Source organism: Camellia sinensis, chromosome 10 (assembly GCF_055761805.1).
Source record: "Camellia sinensis isolate YWXY chromosome 10, ASM5576180v1, whole genome shotgun sequence".
Classification (NCBI taxonomy): Eukaryota; Viridiplantae; Streptophyta; class Magnoliopsida; order Ericales; family Theaceae; genus Camellia; species Camellia sinensis.
The window spans coordinates 9202863-9228405 of NC_138970.1; the positions used below are offsets into that span (position 1 = coordinate 9202863).

General features: G+C 37.2%; 1 pseudogene; it reads left to right on the forward strand.

Annotated features, from left to right (window-relative positions):
* The first annotated feature begins 15054 nt into the window (after positions 1-15054).
* On the forward strand, positions 15055-24685 carry LOC114312072 (serpin-ZXA-like; annotated as a pseudogene).
* Positions 24686-25543: the final 858 nt, after the last annotated feature.

Consider the following 25543-nt stretch of genomic DNA (forward strand, 5'->3'; position numbering starts at 1 on the left):
TTTCAGACCCTTCGACTTCTTCACAGCCCACCTCAGGTATAAGAAATTGATTTGTGCTGACATTATTTAAATTGATTTGTGTTGACATTATTTAACTTTGCATTTGTTTATTATCATTGCATATTGTTTATTGTTATTGTATCTCGCAGGTCATGTTGGTTCTTCATCAAACTCGAGTAGGTGTGGTAGAGGATGTGCCAAGGGCATTAGGGAGTGGGGTACTGGTACAAAGTTGGATATACAATTTGATGAAAATTACTGTCCAATAGGGGATAACGTGTCTATGTTAACTACTCAACTTGGTATTATTGTGCGGAATGGTAACATTGTTCCTCTTACTTTTCTTGACTGGAACACTGTGCCTGATGATATTCTTGATGCTATCTGGAAGCATGTGAAGGTAAAAGTATATTTTTGTCCAAAAATTTAAATTCCAAAATTGTGTTATTATTATTTAAACTTTGAAATTGTGTTTTATAGGACAATTTGAATATATGTCTAGAGGAGTACAAGCCAATCTGCATGAAAAACTGTAACAACATATGGAAGGATCACAAGAATAAGATTAAGTCTAAGTATTTCAAGCCTAGAAGTTCTGAGCCTAATCTGAAGGATGATGTTCTTTTGCACATTGTGCCAAGCCAGTGGGAAGAACTTGTGGAGTATTGGCATACTTCCAATGCTGAGGTATACAAATAAGTTATATGTATGATATGTAAACATACAAATCATATTTATATACTTACATTTGTTGAACCTGTTATAGAAAATTGTAACTAGGAACACTAAAAATCGGCGAGCTCACGGCATAGCTCATACCACAAGGCGTATTACTTTTGCTCATATACAGCATGATGTTTATATTTTATTGTTTTATTTTTGTATATAAATAAACATTGTATATTTGCAAATTATATGGATTCTAATTTTCATATTTCTAAAATAATATAGATGACCAATAAGGGGGAGTTTACTGATAAGATGAATGTTTGGCTTGTGACATGTAGAGCAGATGACCCAGAGGTTATCCAGACCTTGGTAGTTTCCAAACACCTTTGATTGTATTTAAAGTTTATTTTTTATTTTTCGTGTGTCAACCATCTTAATTTGGCATATACTTGTATGTCTTATTCAATACAGGATGAGTTTAATGGTTAACTCTCTATGCTACTTGAGGATTGTCGGACTTTGGAGGCTAGGAATGCCATTTTCCATGAGTTGATAGGTCATGACAGACATGGATATTGTTGCACATACGGGAGAACTGTGCCTCGGAGAGCAGTGTATAAAGATGGTGCTGGGCCATCACAGTCAACACCCCAGTCATCGACTATTGTTTAGATCACCCAACAGGTTCGTGCGGAGCTAAGGGATTAGTTGAGGGAGGAGCTGAGGGAGGAGATGTGAGCAGAGTTCTCTACACATTTACAGTAGATGAGAGCTAAGATGATGGCCTTTGTGTCACATGGGGCGAGTGTGGATCCCAACAGACAGGTTCGATATAAATTAAATTGTTTGATAGTTAAATTTTCACATAACATTATGTATAAAATTCGAATATGATTAACACATTATGCATTGACTATCATAGGTTCCTGATGCATCGAGTGGCCACCGGGCATATAGGAAATCTGCAGAAGACCAGAATCCATATACACTACCACCAGAAGATCGGGTATAAAATATATCTTTACATTCTAAGCTAAAGTGTATCTTTGCATTCTTTGCATTCTAAGCTAAGAGACTTGTGGGAGAAGACGGGACTCAAATCAGGTTCCCAGATTGGGAGTTAGAGCCCGACTTCACTTTAGGCAAACTAGTTCCTTAAGAAACTTGAATTCGAGGTGTTGACGCCTCAAAATCACCAAACGGGGTTAGATTGGCACGAAACTTGGTACAAACGACCGCCTAGGCACAAGAGACTTGTGGGAGAAGATGGGAATCGAATCGGGTTCCCGGTTTTGGAGTTAGAGCCGGATATCACTTTAGGCAAACTAGTTCTTTAAGAAACTTGAATTCGAGGTGTTGACGCCCCCAAATCACCAAACGGGGTTGGATTGGCACGAAACTTGGCACACACGACCGCCTGGGCACGAGAGACTTGTGGGAGAATACGGGGCTCAAATTGGGTTCACGGTTTGGGAGTTAGAGTCGGATATCACTCTAGGCAAACTAGTTCCTTAAGAAACTCGAATTCAAGGTGTTGACGCCCCAAAATCACCAAACGAGGTCGGATTGGCACGAAACTTGGCACACACGACCGCCTAGGCACGAGAGACTTGTGGAAGAAGACGGGACTCCAATTGGGTTCTCGGTTTGGGAGTTAGAGCCGTATTTCGGTCTAGGCAAACTAGTTCCTTAAGAAACTTGAATTCGAGGTGTTGACGCCCTAAAATCACCAAACGGGGTCGGATTGGCACGAAACTTGGCACACACGACCGCCTAGGCACGAGAGACTTGTGGGAGAAGACAGGGCTCGAATCGGGTTCCCAGTTTGGGAGTTAGAGTCGGATATCACTCTAGGTAAACTAGTTCCTTAAGAAACTTGAATTCGAGGTGTTGACGTCCCAAAATACCAAACGACATTGATTTAGCACGAAACTTGGCACACACGACCGCCTAGGCACGAGAGACTTGTGGGAGAAGATGGGACTCCAATCCGGTTCCCGGTTTGAGAGTTAGAGCCGTATTTCGGTCTAGGCAAACTAGTTCCTTGAGAAATTTGAATTCGAGATGTTGACGCCCTAAAATCTCCAAACGATGTCGGTTTAGCACGAAACTTGGCACACATGATCGCCTAGGCACGAGAGACTTGTGGGAGAAGACGGGACTGCAATTGGGTTTCCAATTTGTGAGTTAGAGCCGTATTTCGGTCTAGGCAAACTAGTTTCTTAAGAAACTTGAATTCGAGGTGTTGATACCCCAAAATCACCAAACGACGTCGGTTTAGCACGAAAGTAGGCACACACGACTGTCTGGACACGAGAGACTTGTGGGAGAAGACAGGGCTTGAATCGGGTTCTCGGTATGGGAGTTAGGGCCGGATTTCTGTCTAGCCAAAATTATTTACTTAACTATCTTTGTAATTATATAGTAGTTAATTTTTTATTTTTCTGTAATTAAAATATTAACACATAATTATATTGTCATTAATTATTTTTATTTTTTATTTTCAGATATTTCTTGAGTAGCAGTTTGCTTCTTGTGGAATGCAAGCGTGTGAAGATTGCGACTAACTTTTGTTTTTGTAACCCACGAAAGAATCATGACGAAAACTTTTATTTTTGATTTACGTTATTTAGATTTGTAAACAACATTATGTATGTATTATGCAATATTATGTGGTAGGATAATTTTGCTGATGTGTTGTTATGAATGGAATAATATTTTAATTATGGATGAATTTTTATTTATATACTAGAATTTTTTTATTATTATGTAATTATCGGTTTCTTTTTTAGTTATTTTTCATTTAATACAGGTAATTTTCATATTTTTAATAATTTTATTGCAGTTTTTTTTTCTTTTTTTTTTGAGACGGCACCACATCGTCTCAAAAAAAAATTAGAACCAGGTTTTTTGCGACGGTAGTATAGTCGTCGCAAAAGATATTGGCATTGATTAGTTGAAACAAAAGACCTTTAGTGACGGTATTCTTTACCGTCACAAATAATATTTTTAGAGACGACATGTTTGTGGTCTCAAATAACCATTTAGTGACGGTATTTTTGCCGTCGCAAATAACCCTTTTAGCAACGGCACCACAGTGTTGTCTCAGAAAATTCAAATTTCCACGCATTAATGCCGACAGCATTTTTGCCGTCGCAAAAAGGCATTTTTGCCATCGCAAAAAAGAGGCGATGGCATTATACCGTCGCTAAAACCCTTTAGCAACCCCCTTTGTTGCGACCCCCCTCTTGTCGTCGCTAAAAGCCAGTTGCCATCGCAAAAAAGCAAATTTTTTGTAGTGATTATTGTTATTGCAAAGAATAACAATGCGTTTGATTTAAAACGTGTTATCCAATTAGACTATAAAATTGTAAGGGATTCTAAGCTAATCAGAAAATAAATAAAGAAATTTGCGTCTCTACTCTTAATTTGATTTCTTTTTTGTCTTTTATTGATTTAATTATTTTAAAAATTCTTCAGCTACTTATTGTAGGTTATTAATATTTTGTTTTTTGTCCTTCAAGGCTGATCAAGTGATAGATGAAGTCAATTCATGGGTCGAAAATGAAACGAAGGGACACATCAAGAACATCCTTGCTCCTGGATCTTTACATGATGAAACTGCACTTCTCCTTGCAAATGCACTCTACTTCAAAGGAATATGGAATCGAAAATTCGATAAAACACAAACAAGAAACATGAAATTTCATCTTCTCAATGGATAGAATGTTCACATTCCCTTTATGACAAGCAAAAATGCGAGTTCTGAATCTTGTGACCCTTGAAGCAATGGGAAGGTCGTCGTCGTCGTCTGAATCTGAGGAAATTCCGACGGCCATAGAAAAACCTCGGGGGCTTGAAGGTGGCATGGCCGACGGGCCCTGAAAAGGAAAAAGATCATGTGATTGCTAAAGTACAAATAAAAAGCCCAAAGAAGTATGAAAAAATACAAAATATTTTCGAAGTATGGATACCTTCTGGAGTCTCTTCCTACTTGGTAAGGCACGGGCCTTAGCGATAGATGCTACTGCCTCTTGGATTGCCTTCAAGCGGGAACGATCATGCGCACTGATGTACCGATTTGGGAAGGAGCAACTTGCAGAGGCTGGATGGACATTGCCCTAGACGGATGAGGCTCCTCTACTACAGGCGAGGACAAATGCTTGAAACGACAAAATACATTGGTCTGCTTCCCCCTACCAAAGGGCAGACAAAGGGATAGTTCAGGTTACGAAATGGGTTCCATTGCAGGAATAACTGGATCACTGTTGCAAAAATTGAAGAAGGAGTTGAGGTTGCAATGCTAGAATAATCTGTTACTAGGAGTAAAGGCGCATTCTCTTCCGAATGAAGGCAGCTTTATGAGGCCTAAATCCTCCACAAGTAAAGCGGTATAATCACGAGCAAACTGCTAGAAGCTCCAATGGAAATCTGCCTGAGGCGGAGGAGCATGTGGGATACCCTGATCCATGCCAAACTGTCTAAAGACCTTGTCCGGTAGATAGACGACACTGGACATGCCCTTCTCGTTCCATATGGGTAGAAATCTGAGACGTATCACAGTAGCAATAATGAGAGAGTTGGCCTAGACACTGTCGAGAGAGAAATCAACATGACGGGCCTCATAGAAATAAAATGGAACGACAAAAATGCTTAGAAGATGTTAGGTAAAGGGGCAGAAAATGCACTCCTCTATACGGTCAATGTAGTCCGCAAAGGGTCTGTTAGTGCCAACACTAGACCACCTGGAGATGCGAGGGAGGGAATGACGCACTTGTCTCGTGACGGGCCGTCCTTCTGCATCTATGACATGACGACCCTCTGCATCAAGGACTTCGTTGGTAAAAAAGGGCTCGTTCTCTTTGGGGATTGGGCCCATAGCAGGGAACCACTCATAGAAAAAGGCGGTTAAGAACTGAGTGTAAACGAAGCTCCATACATCATAGCGGCCCATGGATCTCTCCATGTTCAAATGAATGAGGTCCATACGAAAGTATAAATTCCCCAAGAAGAGAGGAGCCAAGGGGATCTGACTGCCTTGCAAAGTTTGACAGCAAGGGGGAACACCAGAGGATTGATGCTCTCAGCAAGGTTGCTGGGGAGAACAAAAAAGGAGATAAAATAGTTAACAAAAGCGGCCAGGTAAAAGTTGCTGCGGCAGCCTGGCCCAACTATTGACTCGGGACTGTCTTCAGCAATGTCGCCCACAATCGGTTGTATGTCCTTGAAAAAATGCTTCAACCAAGAGAGGTAGGTGGTCTTGTCCTCTTGGGCCTCTCTTGAAGCAATTCCCCAGTCCTCAGATCGTACCAAGAGCCATGTTTTCGTGCCTCTTGAAAGGCACCTTGAAGAAGTCGTTATCGTGCATATCTTTATCCGGTCTGTCGATTACTAGACATTCACGACCCGACCTTATTTCTTGGTAATAATTAAACCTGTTGGCCGTGCGACCGAGCTTGTATTGGCGCAAGATCTCAGCCAGGCCTAGATTCAGACCAAGCTAGTGGTTCTACTCGGCTACTCTGTTTATGATTTGGTATGTATTGGTGGACACTTGTGTTGGAGCCAACCCGGTGTATCTCAAGAATTCACAGATTAAGGGCTGTATTGGAAAGCGTAGCCCTCCTTCTATTATGCTTAGCACGGTGAAGGGGCAAGACTTTAACCTGTCCCATGGATTTTATATCCTCTTCATCGAGCTCTAAATGTACGTTGGCTGAGACGCCATAATCCTCTCGAAACGCGGCAAGTGCAATTGGCGTGTTAACAAGGAAACGATAGGGCCCCATGGGAGGCCGGTTTTAGTTAGCTCGGCAGAATGGAGTTGGCAAAGTTGTGCACGGTGGCTACTTGACCTTTGAGAGCCCTAGTGTTAGTGTGCCTGGCCCCCTAAGATTCTACAGTTAAAAACCAAGTGTGAGTGGCAACGCGGTCACGCATGTGAGCTTGATGTTAGCTCGGTCATTTTGGTAAGTCTTATCTCGGTCGCGCAAGTGGACCAGATATTAGCCCGATCGTGTGATCTCATATACTGGGTAGCCCGATTTTCTGCCCTATCCCACAAACAACGAATTTTCTCGGTCGCCTAGGGTTTTCAGATCAAAAAAGCACTTTAAGCCCGGCTAAGCCCAGATCCGCCCTTGTTCATCACTGGAGATGACGAACAGTGGAGAACTAGGGGCATGAGATCTTTTCAATATCAAAAGCAATGCTAAACCCTAACCCTATTCAATTTTATGCGATGTTCGGGATGCTTTAATCTTACTTAATGTATGAATATATGTGGTAAAGTTCAAAGAACACGAAGGAAAGGAAAATGCCATAGAAGAATGCGAAGAACTCACCTGGTCAGAACTTTGATCGATGTTGCAATTAGAGAAACGCACCCCAACAACAACAGCAACGAAGAGCGAATGCGATAGGTGCCTTGATTCGAGCATTGTAGATCGAGGACGGTGACGCTAATTTTGGAAAAAATAGCTGGACGAGAAATGAAGAAGATGAACAGTGAGGTGTGAGAATGAAGTGAAAAGGTTAGGTGTATTGAATGGGAGGCGCTAGATTTTGAATTTGGAAAGACGGTGTGGGACGGCTGGATAGGCAATACGGGCCAATCAGTGAGCGACACGTGTCTGTAATGAGACCGGTGTCGGTCTTGAAAAGACAAGTTGAAAAGCCAAATCGACGACTGGACAGATCATGGGATCGAGTGCATGGATTAGCGCGATTGAAGGCAATGAACTGATTAAGGAGCGTGGATGACCGAGTGGTAGACCGAGCAAATCACGATCGCATAAAGAAATGAGCTCAATCGGTGAATGTAATCCTATCACGTTAGCGCAGACGAAATTAAGGGGCAATTGAGAGGGAGATTTATGACCTAGCAATGGGCTGAGCTAGTTTGGACCGGAGTTGGGGCGTCTACACGGTCGGACGTTGGGTTGGCATTGGACCGAAGTCATAGTCTGGTCAATATGGGGGAATTTTAGGCCATTAGCCCGGTGAAAATGAGCATTCGGTTGAATGAGATGAAATTTGTCCTCAGGAGACCAGATTTAGCCGAGCAGAAGCTCGGTCGTGACTATTGAACTAGGTTGAGTCCACATCTTGTGTTTGACCGACGATGCTAGACCGGTAGTGCAACCCTTACGGAAGGAGGAGCCAACGTGGTGAGTATAGCTCGGTAGGATGAGATATGCGACGCGATGAAACCGCGAGAAAAAGATTCCACTTTCCGTATGCATCGATACCGTTTGGCGGTTTCATTATTTGGTGTTTGGTTGTATTTGCGTTGACATGTGGGAGAACATAAAAGAAGAGCAAGTCCACGCTTCTAGAGGGGAATGGACATAGAGGTGCGTGCAGAAACTATATAAACGGTGCCCCGCCTCCATACACAAGTTTGGGAAATCTTGTGATTAGAGCTCACCTACCACTTTGTCTCTCTCTCTCTCTCTCTCTCTCTCTCTTCTACAAGAGTGCTAACTTGACCGTTGGAGGGGTTTTCCGGCAGCACACCCACCGGGTAGCTCACCGTCGTTGTATTCTCAGGTAACTCAAAATGAAGCGAAGCTAGGACACAAGGAGTACGGACAACGACAAATATTTGCTCCTCGTACACTAACCAAACGAGGCCTTGGGAGTATGGATGGAGTCCCCTTTACAAACTCCAATAAAAAAAAACGAATAGAATAAAGAAGAAAACAATTTCAATTAGTTTGTTGAGAGAACATGATATTGTGGTCTAGTTTGGAATGAAAGTTGCATTGGCTCATTTCAAAACATATTATTTTAATAATTTTTTAAATTGCTATAAAAAAATAAAATAAATAATGTGATAATTTATAATAATTTTTTAGTTAAAATATGTAATTCTTAAATAAGAGTCACAAAAAGAAAAAATAAATTAAAAAGTCAATAAAATAAAATATCACATTTAAATCATAATTATTTCATTTTTTCTTTTATAAGTGAAAATGATCCAATAAAAAAGTCAATCCAAATGATCGTTTAACTGGGATTAAAATAGTCAAAATAAATAAATAAATAAATAAATAAAATAAAATAAATCCAACTTCCCAGACGAAGCATGTTAGAGTTGGAATTGGAATTGGAAGCTTGACTCAGCAAGTGACCATGGTCACCACCACCACTAAATCCACTCTCTCTAACGCTCTCTCTTTTCCCACTCCCTACAGTCTCATCTTATTTAGAGCCTCCGGGTCGACTCTCCGACACCCCGTTCGCTTCGCCGACTCGGTCTTCCCAATTCATTGCGCCTTGACTCGTTCCAAGTTGATTCGCGTAAGAGCCTCCTCTTCAAATGAGCTCCCTATCTCTCCAGGTCTCTCTCTCTCTCTCTCTGTTTGTTCGTTGGCTTCTATGTAATGTTTATTGGGAATTTGTAGTTAAATATCAATTCAATTTTACGTTTCTCTCAAGAATTCTCTTGCAAAAATGCTTGGAAGCACTAAATATGGAGCTCTAGGGAGCTCTAAACCTTAATTTAATTTCAATGTCTGGTATTTGATTTGAGGGTTTGGAAGCAATGTCCTATATTGTTAGATTACCACTTTCTGTAGAAAGTAATAGAAGAAAATTCAATGAAAACTTTGGGGGCTGTTTGGTTGTTCTGAATTGAGACATTTTATAATGAGTGCTGTTATTAGCATCCTATTAATAATTTTGAATCTTTCATTTTTTTTAATTACAGTAATAACCTCAAGTAACAAGGAGGGCTTCTCAAAGGCTAAAGGAGCTGCAAATTGGTCCAAGAAGCAACAAAAGACTTGTCTCCAAGGGTGAGTTACCATTTTCTCTTTTTTGAGCTTTTCTTTGCAATATTTCTTAGCCTCTCCTTCTTATACATTTGAGCTCCGACCAAAACTGAAAGTATCTTTTTTTTGAGCTCATTTTCATGTCTCATTAAGGGCTCAACCTTGTTTGAGTCCTCCATCTTGCACTTGCTTCATTATCCCTCTAAAAGGTAATTTTCTTGCATGATATTTTTAGCTTGTGTGTGATTTATTTTGGAGCATGTTGTAAACTGATAATAGGCTTATTTTGAGCCCCTCTTAAACATTGAAGAAGGGCTCAACACTGTTTGAGACTTCCATGTTATACTTCCCTTTATATTCCTTTTTTGGTCCCATTTTTGCATGCTATGGAAGCCTACCATGCTTTTGTTTTTGGCCATTTTATAGTTCTGGAAATAGTCTTATTTTGGTCCATTCTTCATGTTTCATTTAGGGCCTTTCATGGTTTGGGACCTCCATATGCCACTTCATGTTATATCTCTCTTTTATTCCCCATTCTTGCATGTTTAGTTAGCCTATCATGCTTTTGTTTTTGGCCATTTTACAGTTCTGGAAATAGTCTTATTTTGGCCTATACTTTATGTTTCATTAACATTTTTTTCCTGTTTGGTGATTATTTTGTATACTTCATGTTATAGCACCTTTTGAGCCTCAATCTTGTGCCTTTTTTTTTAGCATGTTTGTATATTGATTTGAGGCTTACCATATACTATAAACATTCATATTTTTGGTCCCTCTTCAATGTTGTAGAAGGAAATTTTTCAGTTTGGATTTTTCTTATATCACTTGCTTCATTACCCCTCTCTTGGCCCCTATTCTTGCATGCCATTTTTGCCCTACCTATGCTTGCTGTTTGGCCATGTTTATAACTGTGAAAGTGCCTTTTTTGGGACTGCCTAGCTTCTGTCTTTGCATTACATGTCCATATTGTGCATGTTTGGCATAGCTATAGGCCATTTCGGGTGCCTAAATTCGTATTTCGGGACAATTCCATGCATTTGGTGTCATTTCGCCTCATTTCGGGACTGTTTTCCCCCATATTTTAGTTCTGAAATTCTATTAGAATGATTGCTTTCCATTTCTATGTCATTGCATCGTATTTTGCCATCGCCTCGGTTTGCGTGCCCGTGTGCACGCATTTCGAGGCACTTCATTTTCATTCATCGGCATCCAATGTGAGTGTGGCTGAGGCTCACTCATGTTGGTATAAGCCCATATCACATTTTCATGTCATTGCATCGCATTCTATCATCGCCTCGATTTGCGTGCCCGTGTGCACGCATTTCGAGGCGCCTCATTTTCATCCATCGGCATCCTATATGAGTGTGGCTGAGGCTCACTCATGTTGGTATAAGCCCATATCATGTTTTCATGTCATTTGCATTGCGTATGCCATCGCCTCGGTTTGCGTGCCCGTGTGCACGCATTTCGAGGCGCCTCATTTCCATCCATCGGCATCCTATATGAGTGTGGCTGAGGCTCACTCATGTTGGTATAAGCCCATATCATATTTCCATGTCATTTGCATTGCGTATGCCATTGCCTCAGTTTGCGTGCTCGGGTGCACGCATTTCGAGGCGCCTCATTTTCATCCACTGGCCTCTTATGTGAGTGTGGCTGAGGCTCTCTCATGTTAGTATAAGTCCATGTTGCATTCTATATGCCATTTTTGCCATATTGCATTGCATATGCCATTGCCTCGGTTTGCGTGCCCGTGTGCACGCACTTCGAGGCACTTCATTTTCATCTACCGGCCTCTTATGTGAGTGTGGCTGAGGCTCTCTCATGTTAGTATAAGTCCATGTTACATTTTCCATGCCATTTTAGTCACTTGCCTTGCATATATCATTTTCTCGGTTTGCGTGCCCGTGTGCACGCATTTCGAGGCATCTCATTTCATAGCATAGTGCATACTAGGTTGTATCTTAGATTGCATTCTGTCATTTTCTCGGTTTGCGTGCCCGTGTGCACGCATTTCGAGGCATCTCATTTCATAGCATAGTGCATACTAGGTTGTATCTTAGATTGCATTCTGCCATTGTCTCGGTTTGCGTGCCCGTGTGCACGCATTTCGAGGCATCTCATTTCATAGCATAGTGCATACTAGGTTGTATCTTAGATTACATTCTGTCATTTTCTCGGTTTGCGTGCCCGTGTGCACGCATTTCGAGGCATCTCATTTCATAGCATAGTGCATACTAGGTTGTATCTTAGATTGCATTCTGTCATTTTCTCGGTTTGCGTGCCCGTGTGTACGCATTTCGAAGCATCTCATGTCATAGCATTGTGTATGTTAGGATTGTATCTTAGTCGCATTTCATGCATATCATGCATATTGCATCGTGTTCGGGATAGGAGTTAGCCCGGGCACGGGAAACGAGGTGCATTTCGTCCTCCGAGTAACGGAATGTGTCTCAATTTCCCAGTCACTGACACTCCGGATCATCCATGATGGAGTTAGGTTTTGTTGTGTTTTCATGTGCATTCATCCTACATTAAATTGTGCAATTCGACTCCTCGGCCATCATGCCTCGGTATGCGTGATTGGTGGCACGAGGATCGAGGCATGCATATATTTGTGAAGATGCACTGCTATGCCCCTTTCCTGCTCTCTGTTGCAGCAAAATCAGGAATCAGCAACTTTCCGGGACTTGGCACGCTTTTCAAGAATAATTGTAAAACAGAGGCTAATCGGGGCATCTCGGTGGATTTCCGCGCAAAGCAGCCTAACATACATCATCCATCAGAAGCAAGGCAGTCCCTGGCTTGCATGCCAGTTTTATTTATTTTCTTAGTTAATTTGATTAAGTAGGAATTTGTATATTATTTGGACTGTAATATTCGGACTGTAATATTCTTTTATTTGGGACTGTACTATTTATTCGGACCCTCTGCGCGAGGGCACAACTGTAATAAGTGTGCGTGTGTGTGTTGTATGTCTTCCAACCCCACGTCTTTCTCCCTTTTATTTATCTGCTTATGATGGTTAGATTAGGGCATGTTTCAATTAACATACAGTATGATAGCATGTTTGCATTCATTCATCTGTATTGCATGCACCGGGCTCGGCGCATCATACTAATTGTATTGTACTTTCAATTCCAAATTGAATACATGATAGTTGTAGCATTTCATATGCCATCTTAGAATAGCCGAGCCTGCTATAGTTTGCATTTTTGCATGTGTTGCATTAGGCATTTCTGTATACTTAGGATCATGCATGATTTCTAATGCAGTCTCTTTTTTGGCTTGGAGTACTCGGTAAGTTTTATGCTTTAGCATCCTTGCATGCGTGTGAGTGACTGCCATGATAGCATGCTTACCATGAGGCAATATGCTTATGTGATATAACTGCCTGAATGCCTGTGGGTGAAGGTTGGGTTATCTGAATTGGAATAAATCATCAAATGTTTCAAGCCTACCTGCGGGTAGCAAACCATTTTCAAAAAGCGAACATGAAATGTTTTGTTCCAATTCAGGCGATCCAGTCTATACTTGTATGCTGTGCGCATCACATAGTAACCTAGGCTAATAACCGGAATAAGAACTCACATTGTTTTCAAAAATAGATATCATGGTTAGTAGAGGCCGATCTTCGATCGGGCGAGCGGGGGTGCTCACGAAGTGACCTTCCCCAATCGTACCCAAGTTCCCGAGCCGAGGCAACTTTGGTGATGATGGACACATGGCCTTTTGGCACCGAGTCAGGGTTTCCTAAATTTCCCAAAATAAAATATTTAGGTGGCGACTCTGTATCTGGCAAAGCAGTCCATGTTTGGCACTTCTTTCAAAAATCTGTTTTCTCAAAACGATTTGCCGGATTTGGACTCTTTGGTTCAGACTTAGAACCGTGACTAGAAGTCGAGTCCGAGCTGTAGCGAGGTCCCCCGTGGGCTTGTTACAATGGTGTTCTTAGCTCAGAGGAGATTGGCCTTGTAAGGTAAGTTTCAAAAATAATAAAAACTGTTTATCATTTTTTCGTGACTAAACTCCCGAACATATGATTGAAATTTGGGAATACAAGTTCGAACAATGTTCATTTGTTTGGAATAGGCAACCGAACATTTCTTATTTATTTGGAAACAGATAATTGAAACTCGTGGAAATTGTAAAACCCACAAAAAAGGAATTTTAAATTAACAACAAAAAAAAACCTATATTTATTTTCTCAGATCATGAACAAGTATGTGGAGATAAAGTAATAATCACGTTCGTGGGTTTCATTAGGGTTTTTGGGATAGGCTTTTTGGGGTGTTGGGGTGTGCATTTAATTGAATGGGTGGAATGTTTTCACAAGGATAATTTTGGTATTATTTGAGAGAGAAAATAAATTTTAAGTGTTTTAAAATTTGTAAGTGGGGTTCAAAAAAATGAGAGGTCTAAAATAATTGATGAGGTGCTAATAGCAGCACACTTTATAATTAGGGTCATGCTAACAAGTGCCTCGGGGGCGAGTATGTGTTACAGGAAAAATCATGCAATAGTCTTGGAGTACCACGTGACTATATCCTTCACCAATCACCATTGATTATGCCTTCATGTTTTTCAATCACCCAACACAAATAATAGAAATGCCTTGTAGCTTGAAAATGAGGGGCTCGAATGGCCCGAATGGGTGGTCACCGGACGATCGGCCGAATGACTGGCTGGATGACCACCCGGACAACCGAGTGAAACACTTGTCTGCCGCGGTTGTCACCTTGTCGACTGTGGCTATCAGCCTTCTTCCTGGACGACCGGCAAGATGAATTTTGAGCTATTCAGGCCAAACTCAAATTCGAGCTACACAGTAGTGCTCCACAAATAATTAAGGGCGAATTACACTAATAGTTCCTATAGTTTGGGGCTCGTATCATTTTGGTCCCTGACTTTTCAATTGTGACGCATTTGACCTTCAATTTTGAATCTTGTTCCAAATAAGGACAATTGAAGATACCATTACTCAATTTGAAGGGCAAAATCGTCAATTTGATAAAATATAAACTAATTTGACAAAAATAAATGTCAAAAAAATATTTAAAAATTTTTGAAAATTATATTTACCCACCAAAGATAAAATTATATAAAATTGATAAATATTTACATATTTATTTTTTGGGAAAATTATTGGAAACTCCTATTTGGGAGAGTTTTAGTCCAACAAGTCTTTTTAAATTAATACACGCGGTAGTCCTTTTGTTTTGATAATCTATTTTGTAGGATCCCATTCATTTTTGTGAATTGAATTTCTTGACTTTTGTACCCTTTTACGTAATGTGTGAAAATGTTTTGGAAATGATTTGTTTGATTTCCGTTGATTACGTTGGTCTAGCGTGGCTGGTGTGGAAAGATTATGTGTGGGCAGATTTTTAGGGATGGCAAGGCTCGTTAGTATTTGAACGTTTTTGTGGGCTACCTCATGATTCAGTGTTTACGTCACCCAAGATCCTCGGGTACAATAATTTCAAAATGGAAAACTTCGATTGGATCATATCGATGTTTGTGTAGAAGTTCATGGTGAAGCTCAAGGGATCAAATGTGGCGAGAGTCTAAATGATGGACACAAAGACACAGTTGGTGATGGGGGGAAATGGTAGCATATAATGATGATGAGGCTAATTTGTTCCCTAATTTTTGTCAATACACTGGGAATGTGTTGTTGGCGAATTGGACAAATGTCATAACTAATATCAGCCAATGTTTGAAGGGTGGGGCAACAGAATTTCGCAAGGTCTTCAGCACATCCATTGTATGTAACCCAAGCGTAGCACCCACAGAATGTCGACGACAACGAACCAATTGCCTTACAAAATGATTTTGGTTAATTCGATTCATGTTGGGAGTAATGTATGAAACTGGGGGAACATATTAAATTTCTTGATTTGTCTTATCATTTGCAACAAACTATGTCATTTTCGGATCAAACTTGCTGTTCCAAACAATCTGATGTTCCTACACCTTCTGCAATACAAAAACAAGGAGCAATCACATTTCTAATCACAATGAACATAACCGCATTACTAATTTCACACCTAATGAAAACACTTACGTAAACATACGCTATACGCCTTACCACACACGACACAATACACATTCACGCATGTCAACACTTGATAAATTCATCACAGATTGAATCAACTACCACACACATCACACTGTCACACCACATACACCATAACTAAGCTGCCCACACACAATCACACACATACACACATACCCACATTCAAAAGCACAACAGTTCCTACCCCTTCATACCCTTCTTCCACAAATCTCCACCACTACACCAACACCCACATCAAACCAGAACTCCCAAATTTGGGACACATGCACACCAAACATAGCATGTTACACCATAATCACATGATATCAAAATGAGAAACAAACATAAAAACCCAACAACGTACTCACAAGTTAATGGACACAATTGATACATAACAAGTCTGTAATCAAGTAAAAACCCTATATTACACAACACCATGGTCACATATAACAAAGATTTCACAATCAAATGTACAAACATGGAATTTACTCTTTCACGATGTCGTCATCGAAGTCAGCTTTGTTAACATCTAACTTACCGTTGAACAATCGTATGTGCCTCCCCAATAATAACAACCCATGCCGCTACAATTTGGGGATACGCTTCTTGTTGCAAAGTTAATGGGGTTGGACGGGATTTTTGATGTGCATCAATGACGCATTAGCGGTTCAATTCCATATTTACATCGACAAATTTGGGATCCGATTATGCCAAACACTCGACACATAACAACTTTGGAAACCCCCTATAAACATACGTCTCAAATTTTAGAAACTAGAATATGACAGATAATTTCCTACAAAATGAAGGTAACAACGACAGCACATTACTGACCACAACCCCCAGGCGCCAGACTAACCCAATGAAGACCATCGGCCGATAGCCACAGTACTAGATGTGTGCACTTTCTGAGCAAAACTTCAAACGTGGGGGCTTCGTAAATGTGGCCAACCAAATCGACATGCTAACTTCCAAAACCCTACTCGCTATAATTACCAAATCAGGGTAGTCAGTCGGAATCCCTAAACGAAAACGAGGGGTTGCTCATGGTCAACAACTTTGGACTCGTCAACAAGCTAGAATGTGGGTCTCCTTAAAAATGTAGGGGGCCTAAGATACACTACCAAAACCCAAAAACCCTGTAGTATGCTCTTTCAAAACATGACACATGCGTAAAACACGGAACTCAACACACATGGGCAAAAACATATTTTCACACCTAATAGGACCTCTGCGTGTACAAAATTAAATACAGGACTGATCAAATTACAATTCCACATTATGGGATTTATGGGTCAATTCCCTTTATTTTTTTCGTACCAAATTATTTTTTATTATGTGTTTGGACAATAATCATGTAAAAGTGGTTGTTTTTGTTGATGCTTTTCGATGGTTATCATTTAATAGATGGTTATATTTGTTGTTAATAGATATTTTTGGATTATTATCATGTAATGGATGATTATTATGCTTTTAATGTGTAATCGATATATTTAATATATGAAATGTTTTTAATTTTAAATTTTTTGATTTAATAGATTGGTTTAATAATGATATCAAAGTTGTCGCTATATTTGACTTTTGAAAAAATAGAAACTAATTTAATGAAAATAAAAATAGCCACCCATTACATGATCATCATCCAAACATATGCTAAAAATTAATTTGGTAAAAAAAAAAAAAAAAATAAAAATGTAAAAGGTTTATCAATTTTACATAATTTTATCTTTGCTAGGTACAAATAATTTTTAAAACTTTAAAAATATTTTTTTGACATTTATTTTTGTCAAATCAGTTTATATTTTATCAACGACTTTGTCATTGAAATTGAGCAATGGTATCTTCAATTGTCCTTATTTGGGACATGATTCAAAATTCAGGATCAAATGGGTTACAATTGAAAGTCAAGGATCAAAGGGACACGAGTCATAAACTATATGGATCGTTAGTGTAGTTTGCCCTATAATTAATACTTTACTTTCTCCATCAATCATACTATCACGGAGTACTACGTGACCATATTTCAAGACTACCGAATAATCAGGGCTAGCCTTGGGCATAGGCCCACGAGGCCATGGCCTAGGGCTCCTCAAAATAAACCCAAAAAAGGGGCCCCTTTCTATTATAATTTAGTGTAATATATTAGGTATGTTTTTAGTCCAAAAAAAATTGAAAAAGGCCCAAACTAACTTAAAATAAATTAACCCATTCAAAAATTGAAAGTCATATTAAAAAAAATTAGCATTGTTATCCATTGAGGCCCCCTCCTATTATAGTTTAGTGTAATATATTAGGTATATTTTAAGTCTAAAAAAAATTAAGGAAGGCCCAAACTAATTTAAAATAAATTGAATCATTAAAAAAATTGAAAGGCCCATTAAAAATAATTAGTATTGTTATCCATTGAAAATGATTTTTCAAAAAAACTAGATTATGCAAGTATAATTGATTTATTTGCTTCTAAAAATGCAAGAAGAGCAAGAATTAAGCGATATTTATTAGTTGTTGTAATGTAATGCTAAGTATTTTTTGTGATTTTGACAGAAATATTTTGTCCTTTATCTTCAATTTTTTTTTTTCATTTAATGAAAAAAAAATGTGAAGGATCCTAGAAATTTATCTGTTGATTATCGGCTTTGGGCCCCGAAAATCTCAGGGCTGGGCCTACAAATAATCACCTATGTTAAACGTAATAAATGATGTTTTACTACATTTAGGGTTCGTTTGGGAATTAGTTATTTTTAGGTTGTGTTTGATTGAGGGATTCACAAAGGGAAAGAGAAAATGAAAGGGAAAATGTGGGTGGAATGTAAATGAAACTAGATGGAATGCAAATATATTTTATTCACATTCCACCTACATTTTTCCTTTCGTTTTTCTTTTTTAAATCTCTTCTCAAATCTCTCAATCAAACACAATGTTAGTTATTTTTCTATTTTTTCCCAAAAAATGTGTAAAAAAATATAGAACGTGATGTGATAATTTATAATAATTTTTTTATTAAAATAATCTGTTGACAAACGAGGCTTTATGTGTCTTGGTATTTATAGAGTTCTAAATAATTATTATTTTTATGCATACATAATTTTAAAGTAGCTACTATATACAAACTCAAAAGTCATTGAAATATTCAAATAATAAATACATTGACACACAACAGTTAAATTTTTCCAATTTATATTTCAGCTATATGTACCAATGCAGCACTGATTTTTGATTCTGAGTTTGATAATGTTTGACTATCAATCATGTATCTACATAAAAGTGAGGATGATATTGAATGTAAAAAAATTGGTAATTATTTAGTATTTTCGGAGTATAGATACATGGTGTTTTATAAGATTTTGATTAGTAGAGAGAGGTAGGAGCCCACAATTTATGTTAGGGATGAGAGAACAACATGGAGGTTATGTAATTGGTGATTGACTTTGAGTATGGCCATGTGATGTTCCGTAATTATTAAATAATTTTTCGTAAAAAATCTACAAAAAAAAAAAAAAATTGTAGAAAGTTATTCGTGAAGCCACTACAAGAAATAACAGTTTTGTCGACCAAAATATCAGTCGCCAAAGGTCACTTTTTTAGTCGCTGATACAATTAGCGATCGTGACTAAATTTTTTTGTCGCCAAGTTAGTCGCCTGAACCCTGTCGGCGAATGTTTTAGCGACTAAACGTGTGTTTAGTTGCTGAAAGTAAAACATTTTGCTACTATTTTATTTAGTCGGCAAAACCTACCTTTTAGCTACTAAATTTGAGTTGGTGGGCAAAGGGCCAATGTTTCGCTACTAAATTATTGGTCGCCAATTGTCAATTATATTTTTTTAAGTTATACATTTACCAACCCAATGTTTTAGTCGCCAATACTCAAGGAATCGGCGACCAAACCTTTTAGTCGCTAAAAGCTCATTTGTGAAAAAAAAAATTACTCTACTTTCGTGGAGATTTGAACCATCAACCTCCCACACCATAAATCTTATACAACACCCTCTTTCCACTCCACCTCCATAGCACCATATGATTATAGATGCAACATATATTATTTATATAGTACATAGACCTGTATTAATATAAAAGTATATATATAAAGATAATTATTTTTTATTCAACATAATTTATGTAAAAATAAATTATTTATTAGAAAAAAAGAGACCACTTTTGGCGACTAATGGCGACTAAAAACTAAACATAATTTTAGTAGCCAATTCTATACTTTTGGCTACTAATAATTTTTTAGTGGTTAAAAATAAAATTCCCGCGCTAAAATTACTACTTTTGGCGACTAAACTTCTTTTTAGTCGCCGAATGCCTCACTTTTGGCTACTAAATTATTGTTAGTTGCCAAAAACCCTCTCTTTTGGCTACTAAAATTTTTTTGTCAGTAAAGGCCTCACTTTTGGCTACTAAATTTTTTTTAGTTGCCAAAGGGCCTAACTTTTGGCTACTAAAATTTTTTTAGTCTGTAAAAGGCTCACTTTTGGCGACCAAACATCGTTTTGGCAGCCGAATGCCTCACTTTTGGTTACTAATTTTTTTTAGTCGCCAAAGGGCCTTACTTTTAGCTGCTAAAATTTTTTAGTCAGTAAAAGCCATATATCGGCGACTAAACAGATTTTTAGTTGCCAAAACCTATACTTTTGGCTACTAAATTTTTTTAGTCGCCAAAAATCTTTACTTTTGGCTACTAATACTTTTTTAGTCGCTAAAAGCTATAATTTTAGTGACCAAATTTTTTTTAGTCGGGAAATTTGGTCGCCAAATGTGCTTTTTCCTGTTGTGAGCTAGACAACTTATATAAGAAATTAATTTGACGTAGTACACAAATTTTTTTTGAATATAGGAGAAAAAAAATATTGAATTCACGGAGAAAAATATATTAAATATATTGTTTAAAAGTCGGGATGAGGGATGTTGCTATGCTCAAAGCACAACAGCTCTTGTTGTGCAGTTTTACGGTGCCGTTTTGGGCCAACAAAGTTTTGATTTACTGCTTGGCTGCATTATTAAAATAAATAAAAAAATTTGTCTTTTTAAAAATAAAAAATAAAAAATTGTATCTCTTAGAAATTGCTTTACATTTTCACTTTAACACATTTTTTATACAATTTTTCAATACTAACAAAGGTCTTTAGGACTGCTTTTAGCAATTTTTTAATAAAAGATAATTTTTGAAACAATACTACAAACTCATCTTTATCAATCCGGAATTTACTCAGAAAACTGAATTATTGGTTCAAATTCATTTTACTTATGGGTCCCACATTTCATTAATTTAATCTCCACTATATAAATACATTTTGGGTAAATTATGGATTGATAATGGTAGGTTCATAGCATTTTTGTTTTTGAAATTTAGAAATGAAATTGAGTTAGCAAGTGACTATTTTGTTTAAAAAGTCAAAAAAAAAAAAAAAATAAAAAGTCAAGATTCATATTTTAGTAAAAACAAATCATAAAAAAATCACTTCCCAAACAAGGCCTAATTTTTATGAGTAATTTCATCCATATTTACCATGGGCCATTTGGCGGTGGTTAATATTTGTATGTGCATAAAAATTATATTAAAATATGTAAAAGGTGTATAAAATATGTGAAATATGAATTTTTAATAAAGTAAATACTAAATTTATTTTTTATTTATTAAAAGACTCATTCAAATAGAAAGCAAAAGAATTATATTGAGCTTAAAATTCTATTTTACATACTTTCTTATTTAACTAAATAAAATTATATAAGAAATTGAAATTTTATAGAAAGGGAATCCCACACTCTTCAAATGATGTGTATTATAACTATCTTATGTATTTTTATAGTAATTATACATATTTTATGGTTAAAAAATGCTATTAAAAGATATATAACATTATCACAAAATACTAATCTTATTTCTAAATTATAAATTATCATAACTTTGGCAAAATTTTATATAATATTTATTAAAAAAGCGTAACTTATAAAAGTGAAAATGTAAAGGAATTTCTTAGAAATACTAATTAAAAATAAAAAACAAAGGGACAATTTATTTATTTATTTTTATAATGCAGCCAATAAATAAATCAAAGCTTTGTTAGCCCAAAACAACATGTAAAACTGCTTTGCTAGAGCTACTGTGCTTTGAGCAGAGCATCATCCCCCATCTCAAAAGTCCTCTTGTCCTAATGGGTGTATGATTATTTGTAATATACGAAATCCTAATCTTAAAAAGAAACAACTAATTAGGCAAGAAAATAATAAAATAGGATATTGTGATATTTGAGTTTAATAGTGCTTAGTGTAGAATATTGTGATAGATATTGTGCAGAATATTTGATATCTCTAGTGTATCAATATTTTATATCCATAGTGCATCATCCCCACTTTGTTCGTTTTGGTAAAAAATAATTTTCAATAAAAAACATTTTCTACAAAAAAAAATTTCAGAAAATATTTTCCATAGAAAACGTTTTTCTATATTTGATTGCATTCTCGAAACTAATGCATTAATAGTTGCATTAGTTGTTGTAGTAGTGATAGCAGCGGGGTGGAAGAGGAGGCAGTAATAGTAGTTGTGGAAGCGGAGGTGTTGGGGATGGCGGCGGTGGCAGTGGCAGTAGTGGTGGTGGTGGTAGTGATAAGGTAGAGGTGGTGGTGGTGTGGTGGTGATAGAGGTGATGGTGGCAATGATAGTGATGATGGTAGTGGTAGTGGTAGTGGTAGTGGTGGTGTGGTGGAGGTGATGGTGGTAGTGGCAATGTAGTGGCATTTGTAAAAGTTTAGTTCATAAAACATTTTTTGTCTTTTAAAAAATGAAAAATATTTTCCGTGTAAATAAGTTTGTTTTTCATCAACTTCTAGTGACTTCAAGAACACTCCAGCAAGAAATGTCTAGAATATTGTCGGAGTGTTCAGTGACATCAAGAATACTCTGGAAATTCCAATGACTTCTAATGGCGTTAACCCTATATATTGTGCATTAAGTAAGAAATTAATTGATGTAGTATATCAAAAACCTTGAATATATCCCCCCCCCAAAAAAGAACTTTGAATCCACAAAGGAAAAAAACTCTGATTAAATAAGAAACCCTAATCCTACGAGGAAACAATTTAGTTAGGCATAAATCAATTAGGAAATTATAAAATTTGGCAATATATGAGTTGAATAAAATTTAGTGTCCTACATATTGTACAGAATATTTAGTATTGTTGATTTTAATTATGCCCAAATTTTAGAAACATGCCAAAACGATAACACTAAAATAGGACATTTCAAAATAAAGTTATTGTTAAAATAATTTTTTTTTATAAATGCCAAAATTATTAATTTGAGGACCTAAAACAAAAAAGAAAAAAGAAAAAAGAAGGGCCCAAAGTCTACCATGCTTCATCACTACAGTAATGCAAGAAACATTGGCCCCGTTTGGTGTAGCTGTTAAAACAGCTTATAGATTATAGCTTAACAGATTATAGATTATGACTTTAATCAGAAGTTGTTAATCTGTTTGGTGTAACTGTTGGATTATAGATTTAAGTTGCTGAGTAGTGTTTGTTAAATAAACTGTGAAATAGCTTTTTCAATTAATTTTTATTTTTTGTTTGTCTATATTTCTCATAAAAAAAAATCATAGTAATCTATAGTCCATTTGAGTCTTTTTCTATTTTTTAAAAAATAAAAAATAAAAAAATTTAACAGTATAACCATAAATTAACATGTCCACAGCAGAATCTGATAATCAGAAGCAAGGGGTGAGCAGCTTCTTAGAATTAGCTTTTTTGAGTTAAAATAAACTGTTAGAATCAGAAGCTGTTTGAAATAAGTTTAACCAAACAGTCCAAAATAACTTTTTCAAAGCTAAAAGCCATAAGTTGGCTCTAGAAAGCTGAAACAAACACCCCCATTCACTAGTGTACCGACTACACTAATTAGGCATTGTTTGGAATTAATTAATAAAGATAAAAAGTCAAAAAATTACTATAAAAGCTAAAATTCTATACTATTCAAGGGTAGCATGTGGGGGAAGCGACTAGAGCAAAATTATTATTTTGCTTTTTGAATTCAACTACCCAAAAAATCAAAGAGTTAAAAGTCAAAAAGATGAAATGATCATTTTGATTATATTATAATATTTTATTAAGCATTTTTTCATAAAATGTCAAAAAATTATTCCAAACATACATATTTTTTTCTCTACTTTTTTAACTAAAAATTTAAAAGTGCACTTATATAGCATATCCCAAACAACCATCTAGTATTTCCAACACTATTGCCATCACCAAGAACATCGATCTAAAAGGTGTCTTTCATTTAGATTACCAAATTTTAGGGATTCAAAGCTTATAAATAAAAAAATTTAAAACAAAATAAAACGAAACATTTTTACTACTCATTCTATATCATCTTTTGTTGTTGTCTTTCAAGGCTGATCAAGTGATAGATGAAGTAAATTCATGGGTCAAAAATGAAACCAAGGGACTCATCAAGAATCTCCCTCCTCCTGGATCTTTATATGGTGACACTGCACTCCTCTTTGCCAATGCATTATACTGCAAAGGACAATGGGATCAAAAATTCGATAAAACATGTACAAGAAACATGAATTTTCATCTTCTCGATGAAGAGATCGCTCAAGTTCCTTTCATGACAAGCAAAAGAGATAGTCGTCAACTTTACGGATTATTCGGTGGATATAAAATCCTCAGTATTCCATACCAAGGTAGCAACTTCTCCATGTACTTTTTTCTTCCAAATAAAACAGATGCTTGCCAAAACTAGTCAAGAAACTCAAGTCCAACCCTGGATTCATGCATCAGGAATTTGGGTTGAGAAAAGAGGATGTTTCTAAATTATGGATCCCAAGATTCAAATTCTCATTCGAGTTTGAAGCTTCGGAGACCATTAAGCAAATGGGGTTGAAACTACCTTTCATGAATGTTGGTGAATTGACAGAGATAGTGGTAGGTGGTGGCGTTGAACGCGGTGGTCTTTTTCTCTCCAAGGTGTTCCATAAGTCATGTATTGAAGTGAATGAGGAAGGCACAGAAGCTGTTGCTAGTACTACATCCACGTACAGGCTTGTCAGTTTGAGAATTCCAACTCCAATTTTTGTAGCTGATCACCCTTTTATGTTCATGGTAAGGGAGGAAACTTCAGGGGCTGTTTTGTTCACTGGTGCTGTGCTCAATCCTCTTCTTGAGCAAGGTGCTTAATCCTCTCTTATGCAAAGTTTTTGGACACTAACTCCCTTTGGTACAACTTATGGTTTTTTTTTTTTTTATATATATATTTTTAAATTGCAAGTCTATATAAGGATATATTTGATGTTGTGTCTATTTTCAATTTTTTTTATGCTACGCATTATGATATTAATAAATTAGTAGTATTAGATTATTATAACTGGTCATTGACTCGAACCTAAACTATTATACAAAGTTTTCGGACACTATAAGCTCCTTTGGTACAACTTATGGGGTGTTTATAAATATATTTTTTAAATTGGAAGTCTATATAAGGATATTTGATGTTGTTTTCTACTTTCAAATATATATATATATATATTTTGACTACACGCTTTGATGTTAATAAGTTTGTAGTGTTGGATTATTATAACTAGATGTAGAGAGTCAGAAATTAAATCCCAAATTAAGTATGGGTCTAAGTGATAAGGTCGCCCTTCTAAGACATCTAGGAATGAAAAGAGAGCATGGGCTAACAGTGGGCCGAAACAGGTTCGACACGCCAAGGGTCCAAACGGACTCCACGAAGGAAAATACCAAAGTCAAAGTTGCAAAGGCAACACTTGCGGCGGTCAAGTTGTTGAGGCACTTTGCCTCAGCGCCGCCATTCCCCAATAATGTCGGTTCAGCCGCCACCTAAAGTTGCTGAGGGAAAGAGAAAGCCGAAGCAACTAAGTTGCAGAGGCGACATGTGCGACGGCCAAGTTGTAGAGGTATTTTGTCTCAGTGCCGCCATTCCAAGTATTGTTGGTTTCGCTGCCATCTAGAGTTACTGAGGGAAGGAGAGAACTGAAGCAACTAAGTTGCTGAAGCATTACTTGCAGCGCCCAA